We start from the raw sequence: 14,371 nt of genomic DNA, 5'->3' as shown, positions 1-14,371 counted from the left end.
TAAATGTCAACATTTTCAGAACTACTTTTTCTTTCCCATCTGTACAGTTTTGTCAATATTTAGGCCACTATCTAAGAATTATAGTTTGGGTTTAGCATTTACAATCAATATGGGAATTTTCATTATTATTTAGCTAAGTATCTCTGAATACTGACACTTTTTATTGTCTCACATATTTTAATAACAAACAAAACAATCTTTATGAGACCAAGCAAGACTTAAGAAGGTGCTACTGACCAGAGACAAATGTCAAACTAAAGATACTTTGAATATATTATAAGCATCCTCTTCTTTGGACTTCAAAGCACAATACATTTTTCTTATTCACTATATCCCTATGGTTTTCTAGTTATCTTCAAAATACTAAGATAGATTCAACAAATGGAGGATGCATAAGAATTGTGTAATTTATTATATGAACCTGTGAAATAAGAACTCAAATTATTATTCAGCTGTTCACTACAGGAAACTACATAAGAATACAACATGGTGAATGCACTAGGTGCAAAACTCTGAAGACACTGGCCAACAGGGCAATTGGAAATAAAATCCATGTGCACAACAATCCCTTTGCCAACAAAGACCATGAATAAGGAGAACACAAAATGCAAGTCTACCCTAAACAGTACAAGTGCACTCAAGTAACATATGGTATACTTTCTTGGTACCAATAGAAATAACTAACATTCTTCCAGAATTTACCATAAATTTATAACAACTGTGATAAACACTTTAAGTAATATATTATAAAGGCTAGAAAGCTCTCATCTCCCACATTCCCTTGTATCTAGAATTCTAGATGCAACTGAGATATTAGCAATTAGATGGCATGACATGAATTCAATACTTATTTAAGTTCAACAAGACTTAATGCATAAGACAACCACTTTTATCTGGGTCAGATCTAGTAGCTGTGGTGTGACTCGAGTCTACAGTTCTGGTGATAGAGTCTTGATTCCCCAGCCACCAATTTTAGTAAAGTTTTCAATTTCCTTGTCGGAATGATTCTGAAACATTATTCTGGAAGTCTCCCTTGAGGCCCAATCAAGCTCCCTATCCTCCCAGAATTCCAACATTTTGTAAGCACATAATTCCTTATGTTTGATGTTTTTTTGCTTAAAATAGCTGAACTGGTTTCTATTGCCAGCAACTGAACCTTGACTAATATAGATTGTTATCATAAATAATTGTAGATGAAATATTCAAAGATGAATATCTGCGTTGGCTTAAAAGAAGTGAGAACCTGGCTGCCAAAAAGTGTTGAATATTGGTAGACCATGGTCTCAGTAGTAAAACAGATACTTCAGTTACCACCTATGGTCACCCGGAATGAAGTGCCTGTGGAAGGTACAACTTTAATGAAATAGCAGCAATTTCTGAAACAGAGTATGATAAGCATAATGATGCAAGGATGGTCAGGTAGGTTAGTTACCTGTAACTGCATTGGAGATGTAAAAGGAAAAAAAAATGCAGGCTCTACCATAAAGTCTTTGTTTAAGCCATAGCAGAAAAAAGAAAGTTTGTCTTAAAAGATTGAATCTCTTATGTCTACTGTCACAGAGTTGATTAGCTAAATCAAAAAAAGAATCTGATCCTTTAGCTGATGAATTACAATAAAGTCTTATATTTCGTATGCGAAAACGGGAAATTTGCTTAGAAAAGAGTAGAGCCATGAAATTTTGGTGACAATTGATTAAGATGGTAATTGGGACCTTTCGGATATCTTTGAGTACACAGTCCCCCCGCCAAATCCTACCAAACCTATTGAGTCAACAGACGCCTCCTACCCTGACTGATGAGGCTGATTCCACCTTACATAAAGAATTGGAAATGTCCTCACTTCAAGCTACTTAACTTGTAAAGGGATACCAGTTATTCACATGTCATACCCTATTTTCTTCCAGATCTGAGTCAAATATCAGCATGTCATTAGTTAGTCATCTGAAACCTAAAATCATTGGTGACCTACAATAACCTTGTGAATATGCTGGAAAAGTCTTGGTAATATATGGAAAAGTCAAGACTTAGAAAAAGAAAAGTGTTGGAGTTTATTACAGGCAACTGCCTCCTATTTCTTCCAGTCCAAAGCACTCAACCTTCACAGAGATATTAACAACCGAATTGTTGAAGGAGCACCAATATCCTCAGAAAGCACTGTCATAACTGTCCTCTGAAGGCAGGGAGGAAGGAGCCATCTCATACTGCCACTGAAATGGGTTCCTTGATTTCAGTGGGCATGATAAGAGCTAAGGGTACTAGAGACTTAATTATAAAAGGCAAGGAGGTATTAGGGCTAAAGGGACCTTTATAATGAACTTTGAGAATGATTAATTGACAATAGCGTCCTTATAACTAAATAAACAAATAGTCTTATTTGATCTATATAGTGAAAACCTCTAGGTCTGGTGAAAGAGGCTTGATTGACTAGAATTACCCTAATAGAAAAATAACAGCCTCTCACTTAGAAGGCAAGGTACTGATGTGGAAGAATGATATCACCTCTCAGTCTTCCTCAAAGTAACTGCAGTCATTTACTGCAGTCTGTACATTGAGAAAGGAGAAATATTCAGATCTTTTCATGATTTGCGCCATGGACCTCTTACGGTAGTCATGTAATAAACTAAGTTTTGGCCCAAGACCACCTTTCATTCAGGTCAGCATGTCTGAAAACTCATTCTGTAGTTATTTTCCCTCTTCCTAGGTGTTACAGTAGAAATAGACATTCTTGAGAGCTGGCAAAATTCCAACAATTGTTCTCTAATTCATGGAATGAGAGCTGTTATGAGTCATGGTACGTGTGGTAACCACCTTGCAAGATGGCCCCCCAATGACCTCTGCTTCCTGGTATTCACAGCCTTGTGTAACACCCTCCCACGCTGTATCAGGGTTAGTCTGTGTGACTAGTAGAATGGTTATAAAAGGCTAGGTTATAAAAGACATTGTGACTCTGACCTTTGTTCTTCTCTTATATCACATGTTCTGAAGGAGCCACCTGTCATATTATGAGGAAACCCAAACCTTATAGAGAGGCTCATGTGACAAGGAATTGAGTCATTTGAGTGAGCTATCATGGAAATGGACCTGCTGATTTCCTGATTTCAGGGCAGACCTTGAGCCAGAACCACCTACTTGAATTCCTAACCCAAGAAATGTGTTCTCAACTCTAGCTACACATCAAATCTATTACCTTTTAAAACTGCACATGACCCTGGCTCAGATTCCAAAGAATTTGATAAAAGATCTGAGGTAAGACTTGGCTGGCTATTTGTAATAAAAACAAAAGATGTTTTGGTTTATAACTATGATATTGAATCACTATTCCATACTGATTTATTTTTCACCTGGTTCCAATTTTTATAGTTTTTGTATCATTACTTTTTCAACTTATCTTAAATACAAGTGAGAATAAGGCAAGAAAATCAGTCATAAATAAATCACTAAATCACTTTAATGTGCATGGGAAGTCCCTAGAATCATGTCTATGATAACACAGAGAATTTCACTGTATTTTCTCTTTCTAGTTCCTCCTATCCTCCAACCACCTTTATTTGGGTGAAATCAGAGCAAAATTAAAGCTAAGGTATGACTTTAAAGGACAAAGATTACACAGGGGTAGCCTGAATGGCTAGTAGAGAGATGAAAACAAAGAATGGCAATTCTTTGCTCTGATTAGCAACTTTGTGCATAGGTTTGGAACTCAGGAGTCTCTCTGCACCTGCCAATCCTCTCTTCTCTGCCAGGCTATCATCATGCAAAGTTTACCAACCACAAGAGTCAGCTACCACAAATTGCATCCTAGGCACAGCTATTCAATCTCAAATTCCTATAATATATGATGGGCTCAATAAGGTGACATCTGGAAAACCTACATTTGGGGGCTGGTCTACAGACATCCTACTGCAGATGTGGACACCAATAACTCCTAATCTAATCTAAAAGGGACTCACCCAAGTCCATCACCAGCTATTATATTTAATGGTATTAGGCAAACTCTAATCAGAAGTTTAGGCAAGAGACATGGAAAAGAACAAAGAGTTCCCCAATAACTGAGTATGATTAAAGGAAGGATTGCTTTCAGCAAGAGGCCTAAGAGTTTAGTTCTAAGTGTTTTTCCAACCTTTTCCCCACACAGTACTGCCTTTCTGACATGCTCAGTGCCTAATCCAACACACATCTTCAACAAAGCTGGGATTCCATTTTGGTAGACCTTCACTGGCTTGACAGTGAGGAGATAGAGTGCTAGAGACAGAGGAGATATTTTTTAAAAAATATATTGTTATTCACATGACTGAAAATCTGATATCTACTCCACTACTTTCCCCTTTGGGAAGGAAGAATGTATTAGGAAGGTTTTTCATATGCTCTCCCCTGAGAGGTTATCCAGCCTTCACTTAAATATCACCAGTAAGAGAGATCTTAACAATTACCAATGTAATCCATTCTATGAACAACACTAGAAATTAATAAAGCTTCTCTTTGAGGCCAAATCATACTACCTAAATTTCCCACATACTGATCCAAGTTTTGTCCTCTGAATGACAGAAATCAAATCCTATTCTTCTATCTGCAAGATTTCAAATACTGAAAGACAACTATAATGTCCTATCTTTTCCAGACTAAACATCTCTAAATCCTTCAACTCTTCTTGCTAAGACATAATATTATACCCTCTTACCTTCCCATGTGTCCCTGAATATGCTGATTCAATGTTTCTCAAATGCTTATTTAGTAGCTTGTTTTCTAAAACAGAAAATCTAAATCCCACCTACATAGATTAGAATCCAGTAATTCTGGGGTAAGGCTTGGAAATTTACATTAAAAAATTCCCAGTAGGGGTGCCTGGGTGGCTCAGTCGGTTAAGTGGCCGACTTCGGCTCAGGTCATGATCTCACAGTTCATGAGCTCGGGCCCACATCAGGCTTTGTGCTGACAACTCAGAGCCTGGAACCTGCTTTGGATTCTGTGTCTCCCTCTCTCTCTCTGCCCCTCCCCCGCTTGCACTCTCTCTCTCAAAAATAATAAATAAACATTAAAAATGTTAAAAAAAATTCCCAGTAAATTTCAGTACAATCAATATTCTAGGTTATTAATATGATGCCCTGAACAAAACCATAACTATAGTTGAAAGAAGAAGTAATTATCATCTCCTTAAAGTCAAGTACTATACTCCTACTGACAGAGTCTAAGATTGGATCATAAATATCAGTATTAACTATTTTCAGAATACTAGCAAATAGAATTTCTAGGAGGTATCTCTTATGTCATCTTATTATTTTCTTATGTCCATGCCACTGGACAGTTTTACCAAGGTACATAGCTGATAAGCAATCACTTTCATTTTTCTAGCCTCTCAGCTTAGACTAAAAATCTAATTTTAGATTTTTCAAATCAAGAAATGTTCTATGCCGGAAAAGCACATCTTCAAGTGCATTAGTCATGTGAGATCATAACAAAATACCATACTCTGGATATTTCTTAAGCAACAGGTATTTACTTTCTCACAGTTCTGGAGGTTGGAAGTCTAAGACCATACCAGCATAGTCAGATCCAAATGAGCATTCTCTTCTTGGCTTGCTAACAGCTGCTTTCTTGCTATATATGTTCATATGTCCTTTCCTCTGAGTGCATGTGCAGAGAAAGAGAGAGAGCTAGGTCCCTGGAGTCTCTTCTTTTAAGAGCACTAAGTCTATCATGAAGACCCCACTCTGATGATCTCATCTAAACCTAATTATCTTCCAAAGACCGCCCCCCCCATCTCCAAATACTATCACACTGGGGCTTATGGCTTCAATGTATGAATTTTGAAGGGACACAATCCAGGCCATAACAACAAAGTAGAAACTTTCTAGTAATTTGTTCTATCATGATTATATGCACACTCCAGTATGGGAAATAACAATGTTCATTCTGTTCCCACTTGCTAATCTTTTCCTTATATTTTTAAATTGAGGCTCAACTCACCAATATCAAGTAAACTTCCAGGATTAGCTCCACCTCTGATCTACTCATGTATCCTCAATAAATACTTGAACTGATTTTAGGAATTCATATTTAATATAAGCTTTCCAAGGATAAAAAACAATTTCTCAAATTCTTTAGTAAATCTCCACAGTATTGAGTTTTGTAGTCTTTATATAGTAGATGACTAGTGAATAAGAAATAATTCAATGGAAATTATTAATTTTTCCTACCGTGTCACTTTCAAACCTTCTCCTTTTTTCAAAAACATACATATACTTATTAAGGTATCAGGCACTGTTCTAGATACTGAAAAGAAGCAATTAATAAAATCTATATGCCCTCTTTTATAGAGTTAATGGCCTAGACTGGGATATATGTATTGAAAATAATAATCACAGAGATGAAATATACAATTAAAGTTGTGATAAACACCTTCAGAAAAAAGAACTAAATAAAATGAAAATAAAGTTGTGGCAGACATTGTGAAGGAAAAGGAGATTGACAGATTACAATGCGGGCCTGACTAGCACAAAATTCAGGGAGGACTTCTCTGAAAAAGCCATGTTAGGAGAGATCTGAACGACGAGCAGATGACAGCCAAGCAAAAGGACAAATTCCAAGCAGAGGGAATAGGACAGAAAAAGATTCCAAAGCAGTAAGGAGCTTAGCCAGCCTCTTTGGGGTAAATGAAAAAAGAACATGTGGTTAAAATGGGAGAGAAAATAGATTATGATGAGCGTGGAGAGTTATACAGGGACCACTTACAGATCAGTTAGAGGGGGTTAGATGTATTCTAAATGTACTGCACAGACACTGAAGAGCTACAGCAGGGAGTGCTGCAGTTTTAGATCACTCAAAGCTACTACATGCAGAATATGTTGATGGGAGACAAGAGGAAATAGACAATCAAGTTTGCAAGCTTCCACAGAAGATAGTTTAGGGGAGAAAAGATATTTGCTGAGACTACAATAACAGTGGATATCTGAAAAAGCAGGCAGATTCGGGGTATATTTTGGAAATATATTCCAGAGGAATCAAAACGGAGGTGTAGAGGTTGACACACATTTGCTTTCATACAATGCTTACAAACAGTATGTGCTTTCTATAACTGCTAAGACTCACAAAGATATCTTTATGTCTAATTGCCCCTTTATCTTTTGTCTAAATGTTCATTTCAAGTAAAAGCTAGATTTGTTTAACTTTGTACAACAACCAGCACAGCGTGATAACCATATTACAGTCTCTTAAATTCACTTAATAAAATTGTATCTAACAAGGTTCTGGGGTTCTTAGTGAGTCAATATTATAAATATTGAAGGAGAGTGTCACAAGGGACAGACTTTTAATTCAAAAGAAACTGACATTCTCTTTAAATGGCATTTTTCCCAAAAGTTAATATCAATTTTAAGGAATTAGGATGTGAACTCATAACATTAACCTCAAATACAAGCTTCTAGCAACCACCAATATCCCTAACTTTAGTGAAACCTATCTCTAAATTTGAAGTGAAACTATAACTGCACTTTAATGTTACAAATAAGATTTCTATGTGAAACATGCAGGACTTCCAAAATACATAGGATGCATAGAATGATGTTGCAAAATAAAACAGTTTAATAGTCAGATTCTTACTGCCTTTGAATATGGAAATATAAAACTCCTTGCTCCTAAGCTATATAGTCAGAAAAAAAAATCAAATGGGTAAAAAATAGTGTTAAAGTCATATAACATCCTTTAACTTTAAAAATCATGCTAACTTTTCTCTCTCCTAGAATGTCAACTGAGAAAGAAACAAATTGAATTACATAGCTGCAGATATTCTTTTCAATGTTTTCCTTACTAGAAAAGGGATAGATATTTTTTGAAAAAAGAAAGTAAGGGGAAAAGCCTAGTCAAGAGGAAAGAGATTCCAAAAGGATTTATATATATATACAAAGATCATATCTTCTCTATCAACCCACTTTCCTATTTCAACCCTGATCATTTTCTTCATGGACAATAAGCACTAACCTAGTGTAAAATAGTGTAGGAAGAGTATGTGCATATGTGATGAATAAAATACAAGCTGCACCCATTTTGGGTGTTTTTATCATTAACTGCTGTTGCATAAACTGAACATACAATGGGCTGTGACACTGGATAAATCATTTGTTTCCACTTGTTATTGATGACATTTCATAACTCGTTTGGGGCTCTGCTTTGCCCCGTCACTCGTGAGTTATGAGGTCATCAATCATGACTGGGAATAAATGATTTATGTAAGTCACCCTATTGTATATTTTAGGTACAGTATACAATAAAACACACACTATTGATTTCTAATATTGTTGCATTACGTTTATCATGTGTGTTTGTGAGACTGTGATCTTGTGTCATCTGCTGCAACTGAGTATGAGATGCTAAAATAATTTATGAGAAAAGAAATGTACAAAAATGACTCAGAGAATTCCTATTTTTAATTAATATCTTGCTAAAGCAATTTTAAAGGCCTCCTGAATTAAAAATACTGTCTCAAGTAAGGGGAGTTGCAGTTAAGGACATGAAGTCAATATATAAGGTCATGATTAGGAAACAGAAAAGGACTAAAGAGACCTTTCAATAGAGGATGTGCCACCCTGAATAACCTACGGAGATACTGAAGACAAATCTCCCACTGAGAAACACTGTACTGTGTATTACACTTGAAAGGATCAATGGCTTAGTAACAAGAATACCATGGAAATACAAAAAAAAAAACTTCTTCCAGCCATTTTTAGAGAGGAAAAAGGTAGAGTGGGGAACAAAAACCAAACTGCTCCCTTTCATTGATGAAAGCTTAGAACCTTTAACTATAATACAGGTTGAATTTGCAAAGAATCCACAAGCAAGTTTAATTAACATATTAATTGAAAATGAACATACAGTGATCAGGAAAATACTCTTACTTGAATGGAATTCTTTAAAAAGAATATAGCATCTTAAGGGATTGGAAAATTTTTCTTCTGCTTCCTTCCCATTTCATCCCCCAACTGACTTCTATTTTTTTTTTTCCTGATGAGCTTAAAACTATAAACATGATTTAAAAAAAAAATAAAACTACAAGAAAATGCAAAGAAATTTGAGGGAGGCAATCAAAAACATATTGAAAATCAAACCTAGAATAAGAGCATCAAAAATCTAGGAACTTTCAGCTATTTGCAATTACAAGAGTAATTGCTATTTTAACATGTTTTGCTTGTTCCAAAGAAACTCTGGTTCGTAAGCTGAAATTCAAGGAGTTTAAATCACTGCGAAATCTTTTAGGAGCTGATCAAGACTAAATATACAATCAAAACAACCTATTATCTACATATTTTAGTTGATTAAAAAAATAAGGTACTACTCTGAGCAGTACTACACAGAAGTTGTTGACCAGCTGGGTTCAATTCCCAGTGATGATAAAAAAAATAAATAAATATTTAATCTGAAGTATGAAGAATTTAGGTCAGATATAAAGAAAAAAATATTTTTCTTACAGGAAAGTATTAGATATTGACATTAGCTATTGAAAACAGTTGTAGAATTTTCTTTGGAAATTTTTAATAGTAATTTTACTTTTTAGAATGGTTTAGGTTTGTCCTACTCTAATGGCCAAGGGCTGCATTATAAATTCAAATAACTTCTCACAATTCCTTTCACTGCTTAATCCTATGATGATACTAATTAATTAAGAGCACTGTTTTATAGAGCAACAGCATAAGAGGATTGAGAATTTCAAAAGTGAGAGTTGGTAGCTTTTATTGACTAGTAAGGTGATATATGAAAAGCAAGTCAGAAGTCCACAGTTTAGCTAAAAATTCTCAGTTTAAGTCCAATATTATTAAGAAATATTTCATTTTTGAGGTTTTTCCCTAGATTTTTTTCTATTTGCCTTAATTAAGTATAAGATTTCTTAACCTACAGCATTGACTGGGCTTTAAGGGAGTTTAATACCTGAAATTGTATTAAAAAGTTACATATGATAAACACATATGATAAACACATATGTATATTTCTGGGGAAAGAGCTCATGACATTAAACTTTATTCAGAGTCCAGGTCTAGAAACAAAAAAGATTAAAAATTTTAAAAGTGATTACAAACCACTGATTCAAGAGGCTGTCATTCACAATCAAGTCTATTATCCATCTTTCCAAATTGTTTATAAAATTAATTCCATTTTTTAAAGTTATTCTTTTGCCCCACCCCACCCCCACCTTTTTTTCCCCTGCCCCCACCCCACTCCATCTCTCTGTCTCTTATGGCCTTGATTGGTTTTGGCAATTGGTCAGAATAAAGTACTTAAACTCAGTGGCTAATTTTTATATCTTTCAAGTGTCTTTGGATAAAAGTCTGATTGTAAATTCAAAGTATGAACTTAACTAAAATCACTTTTTTTCTTGTATGCAGATACCAATTAGATGTGATCTGCCTTCTCCCCTACACATAATCAAAAGAGTAGCTGCTACTTAAATGTGGAGGAAACTCATATATGGAATCAAAACAGTCACTGAAGAAAAAAAAAAATCCTCTTCTAAAACTCAAGGGTAAACTTTGTAATGTTTTAATTTCAGATTTTATATTTTTAATGATAACAGTGCCATGAGCTATGGGAATATTATCATTTGATATAAGGAGACTACAAAGAGAGGCAGACAGTGTAATTAGGAAGCATCTTTGCAGATATGTATAGTAAGTAGTACATGATCAATTCAGGATATTTTTTGGAAGGAAGAAAGGAAGGGAAGAAGGAAATAAGAAAGAAAGAACAAAAGAGAAAGGAACAGGATATAAACCTGGCTTAATCAGTTTAGAGCCATTTTAATGAGCTTGTTCCCCAAGCATTAGAAATGCTGATGGAACCACAGCCTATACATTTGGTCCTTTACCAGGTTGGGTATGAGGAGACTGGGGACTTAACCCCAGCTCTGCTCCTGACTCACTGACTGACCTCAAGCCAGTTAACCCATCTGTTGTTTTTCAGAAGGTGATGACTTGGAGACTGTCTAGCAATTGCTGTGCATTAATGGGGTGACAGTCAGAGGAAGACGCCTGGGGCAGAAGAGCTTCAGTGTAAGGAAATCAGCCTTTACTGCTCTGCCCAATCATGTCAGCACCACTGCTCTTTCAAGGGGCTTCCCGCCATTGTTGCTCCCTGCTCCGGAACACCCCATGCTGCCAAAGCCACTGCAGGGGGTCACCTTTAACAGACAACCTCATTTTCAAATTTCCAGACCACTAAATCAAATGAACCAGTGCAAGGGTAATTTTTTTTTGAGGTTGCCAGAGAGATGCATAGAAGAGTTGCCTATCTTGGGAAGAGAAAATTACAGCAGGAGTCTCGCTTTGTGATGATTGGAAAAGAAGGTAGATCAGAAAGCAGCTTCTTGAGTTTGGGAATTATTTAGATTTTAAATTGTGTTTTGCTCTACATCAAATTGGATTAGATTCCTTGAATCTTCTAAGACTTTGATCCAGCCCATTTCACATTTACAAATTAAAAGGCAGCTTCAGCAGTGAAAATCATATAAGATACAACAAGAAAGCTTTGAGGGGCATACAGGCAGATTTAGCCTAAAGGCCCATCCACTTGTGTAGTGTCTCATACCAACATGTTTGTGCTTTGAGAAAATACACTCAATTCCTATAATGCTAAACATTCTTCAATAGAGAGGCATGCATTCATAAAGCAGTTGTATATCTACAATCCTTTATACTGTTTCATGTTTCTGAATCCAATAGTAATTTAGTCTATTAGAATCAATACCCCTAATTCATAAAAGCAAATTTTCAGGGCACTAAAAGTGTTGTACAAATGCAGACCAGTTAAAATTTTAACCAAAGTTAAAATAAATGAGTGTCATATATTTGACACTTAACACGTCCATGACAACTAGGCTCACCCTAAACAATCATGCAGAAGTGAAAGCAGTGAGGAAAAAGAGAGGAAGAGGGTAAAACATTCAAATCTAAAAGTTTACAATGGTAAATATGAGTGTGCAGGAATACTTAAAGAAAAATCGCTGATCTCCCTATGCATGAGCAGGAAGTTTGAACCTAAGTATCATCCATCCAAACTATAAAGGTTAGACCAGACATCCGTTACGAAATAAAAGGATCATCAGCTAACCCCAAACAGAATTCTTCAGCATAGTACACTCCAGCAACTTCCCAATGCCACAATGTGTGTGCAAGGCTTCATCAACAGGGTTTGAAAAGCACTGCTATTCTCCAGATAGTGCTCACTACATGAACGCTAACATAAATCAAAAATACTGGCATGTGTTCCCTGTAGTCACTGCAGCTTAATCCGCTTACTCTAACCCTTCCCACCTTCACACAGGGTCATCTCTCCATGTAACCGACATATTCCCCTTTCAAAAATCTTTTTTTTCATGAAGGTTTATAAATGCCTTATTGATTTTCCACACAAGGCCAGTCAACTTCTGACTTCACAAAAGGAGTTGAATAAAGTGGCTGAACCCACTGCTGTTTCCCTACCTACATAAGTAAAGTACCACTACCCAGTTAATTTTAGTTCTACTAACTGACCTGGTTACAGGATAGCCATCATCAGCCCTGGGTCCCCAAAGACAAAGACCCTTCTGTGCTCTTGCCTGACTATAAAGTTGCAAAACCAGTGGTCAAATAATTGCTTAGCCTGCTTGATTCTTCACCACCCCCTTACCCCATCTCAGTCCTATATACTGCAAAAAAAAAAAAAAAAAAATCTAGATGCAGCTTCTGAAAACTTTGTTTTGATATGTGATCACCTTTTCAACAAATCAGTCAAAAAAGACTGTCATGTATCTTCTGCATTTAAACATTAATATTAAGGTTATAAACTTTAAGATGTTTTTGTCTCTGACTTCACTGATAATTTTCCACAATTTTTAAGAAAATATTTATTTTCTTATCTTTATTATAGATTACTTTTTATTATTTTATCATAGGTTATTAAGATTTCAGCTATTTCATAGTTTTAAATCTTATTTTATTTACATTCTTCTTAAAAAAAAAATTTAATGTTTATTTTTGAGAGAGACAGAGACAGAGAGAGACAGAATGCAAGCAAAGGAGGGGTAAAGAGAAAGGGAGACACAGAATCTGAAGCAGGCTGCAGGTTCCCAACTGTCAGCACAGAGCCAAACACAGGGGTTGAACTCACAAACCACGAAATCATGACCTGACTGAAGTTGGATGTTCAACCAACTGAGCTACCTAGTTGCCCCTTTATTTATTTATTTATTTATTTATTTATTTATTTATTTATATTATTTCATTCACAATTTCTTCTTAGTTTCCATTTTCTTTTTTTAAACAAAATTAAGAATTTTCAAAAATGATCTGGCATTGAATTGTTCCTGCTTTAGCAACTGAACTACAGTATAGGCAAAAATAATACACACATTATATATATATATATATATATATATATATATATATATATATATACTGGAAAGTAGTAAATAGGCCTATACAGTTGCAAAGTTTCCACATTTTAAAGTAATGCAATATTAATGCTAATTAAACTGAAAAGTTAATGATATATATTGTAATCCCTAGAGTAACCATTAAATATATATGAATTCCAAATACTCTAAAAACATTTCGATGGTCCAAGTAAGACAGCAAAGTAAAAACAGAGGAATAAAAAACAGGAGGAAAAAGAGAAAACAATTTTTTTAAATGTGACTTAAATCCAACCACATCAATAATTACATTAAATGTAAGTAGATTAATAATTCCAATTAAAAATCAAAGATTGTCACAATGGATTTTTTTAAAAGCAGGACCCAAGTCTATGCTGTATATATGAGATGAATTTTAAATACTAAGACACAAATAATTTAAAATTAAATGGATCGGGGTTGGGGGGTAGTGCCTGGCTGGCTCAGTGGATTAAGCGTCTGACTTTTTTGATATTGGCTCAGGTTATGATCTTACAGTTTGTAAATTCAAGCCCTAGGTTGACTGGCCACACTAACAGTGTGGATCCTGTTTGGGATTCTCTCTCTCCCTCTCTCTTTGCCCCTCCCCTAATTGCAGACACTCTCTCTCAAAAAAAATAAATAAATAAACTTAAAAAATGTATAAAAAATTAAATTAAATTAGATGGGAAAAGATATACCATTTAAATAGTAAATACAAAGCTGGAGTGGCTATCATAGCAGCTTTATTTATAATAAACTAAAATTAAAAAGCCTACATTCTAATAAAAGGAAAGTGGATAAACAAACCACAATTCAACTGTGCAATGAAATACTAGTTGGCAATTAACAGGACCTAACTGCTGATACACCCAAGTATGGATATATCTCAAAAACATACTAAGTGAAAAAGTTTCGCTCAAAACAACCTACTGTATGAATTCCATTTGTATTCCATTCTAAAACAGGTAAAATTAATCTGTA

General features: G+C 35.1%; 1 long non-coding RNA gene across 1 annotated transcript; it reads left to right on the top strand.

Moving 5' to 3' along the window:
- The first annotated feature begins 2,995 nt into the window (after window positions 1–2,995).
- Window positions 2,996–12,638, top strand: LOC125938126 (uncharacterized). Its single transcript, XR_007462620.1, has 3 exons — window positions 2,996–3,246; window positions 10,368–10,504; window positions 10,942–12,638. It is a non-coding gene; the product is annotated as an uncharacterized LOC125938126 (long non-coding RNA).
- Window positions 12,639–14,371: the final 1,733 nt, after the last annotated feature.

The sequence above is a fragment of the Panthera uncia genome (assembly GCF_023721935.1).
Source record: "Panthera uncia isolate 11264 chromosome B2 unlocalized genomic scaffold, Puncia_PCG_1.0 HiC_scaffold_24, whole genome shotgun sequence".
Taxonomy (NCBI): Eukaryota; Metazoa; Chordata; class Mammalia; order Carnivora; family Felidae; genus Panthera; species Panthera uncia.
This window is presented reverse-complemented; position numbering and strand designations above follow the sequence as displayed.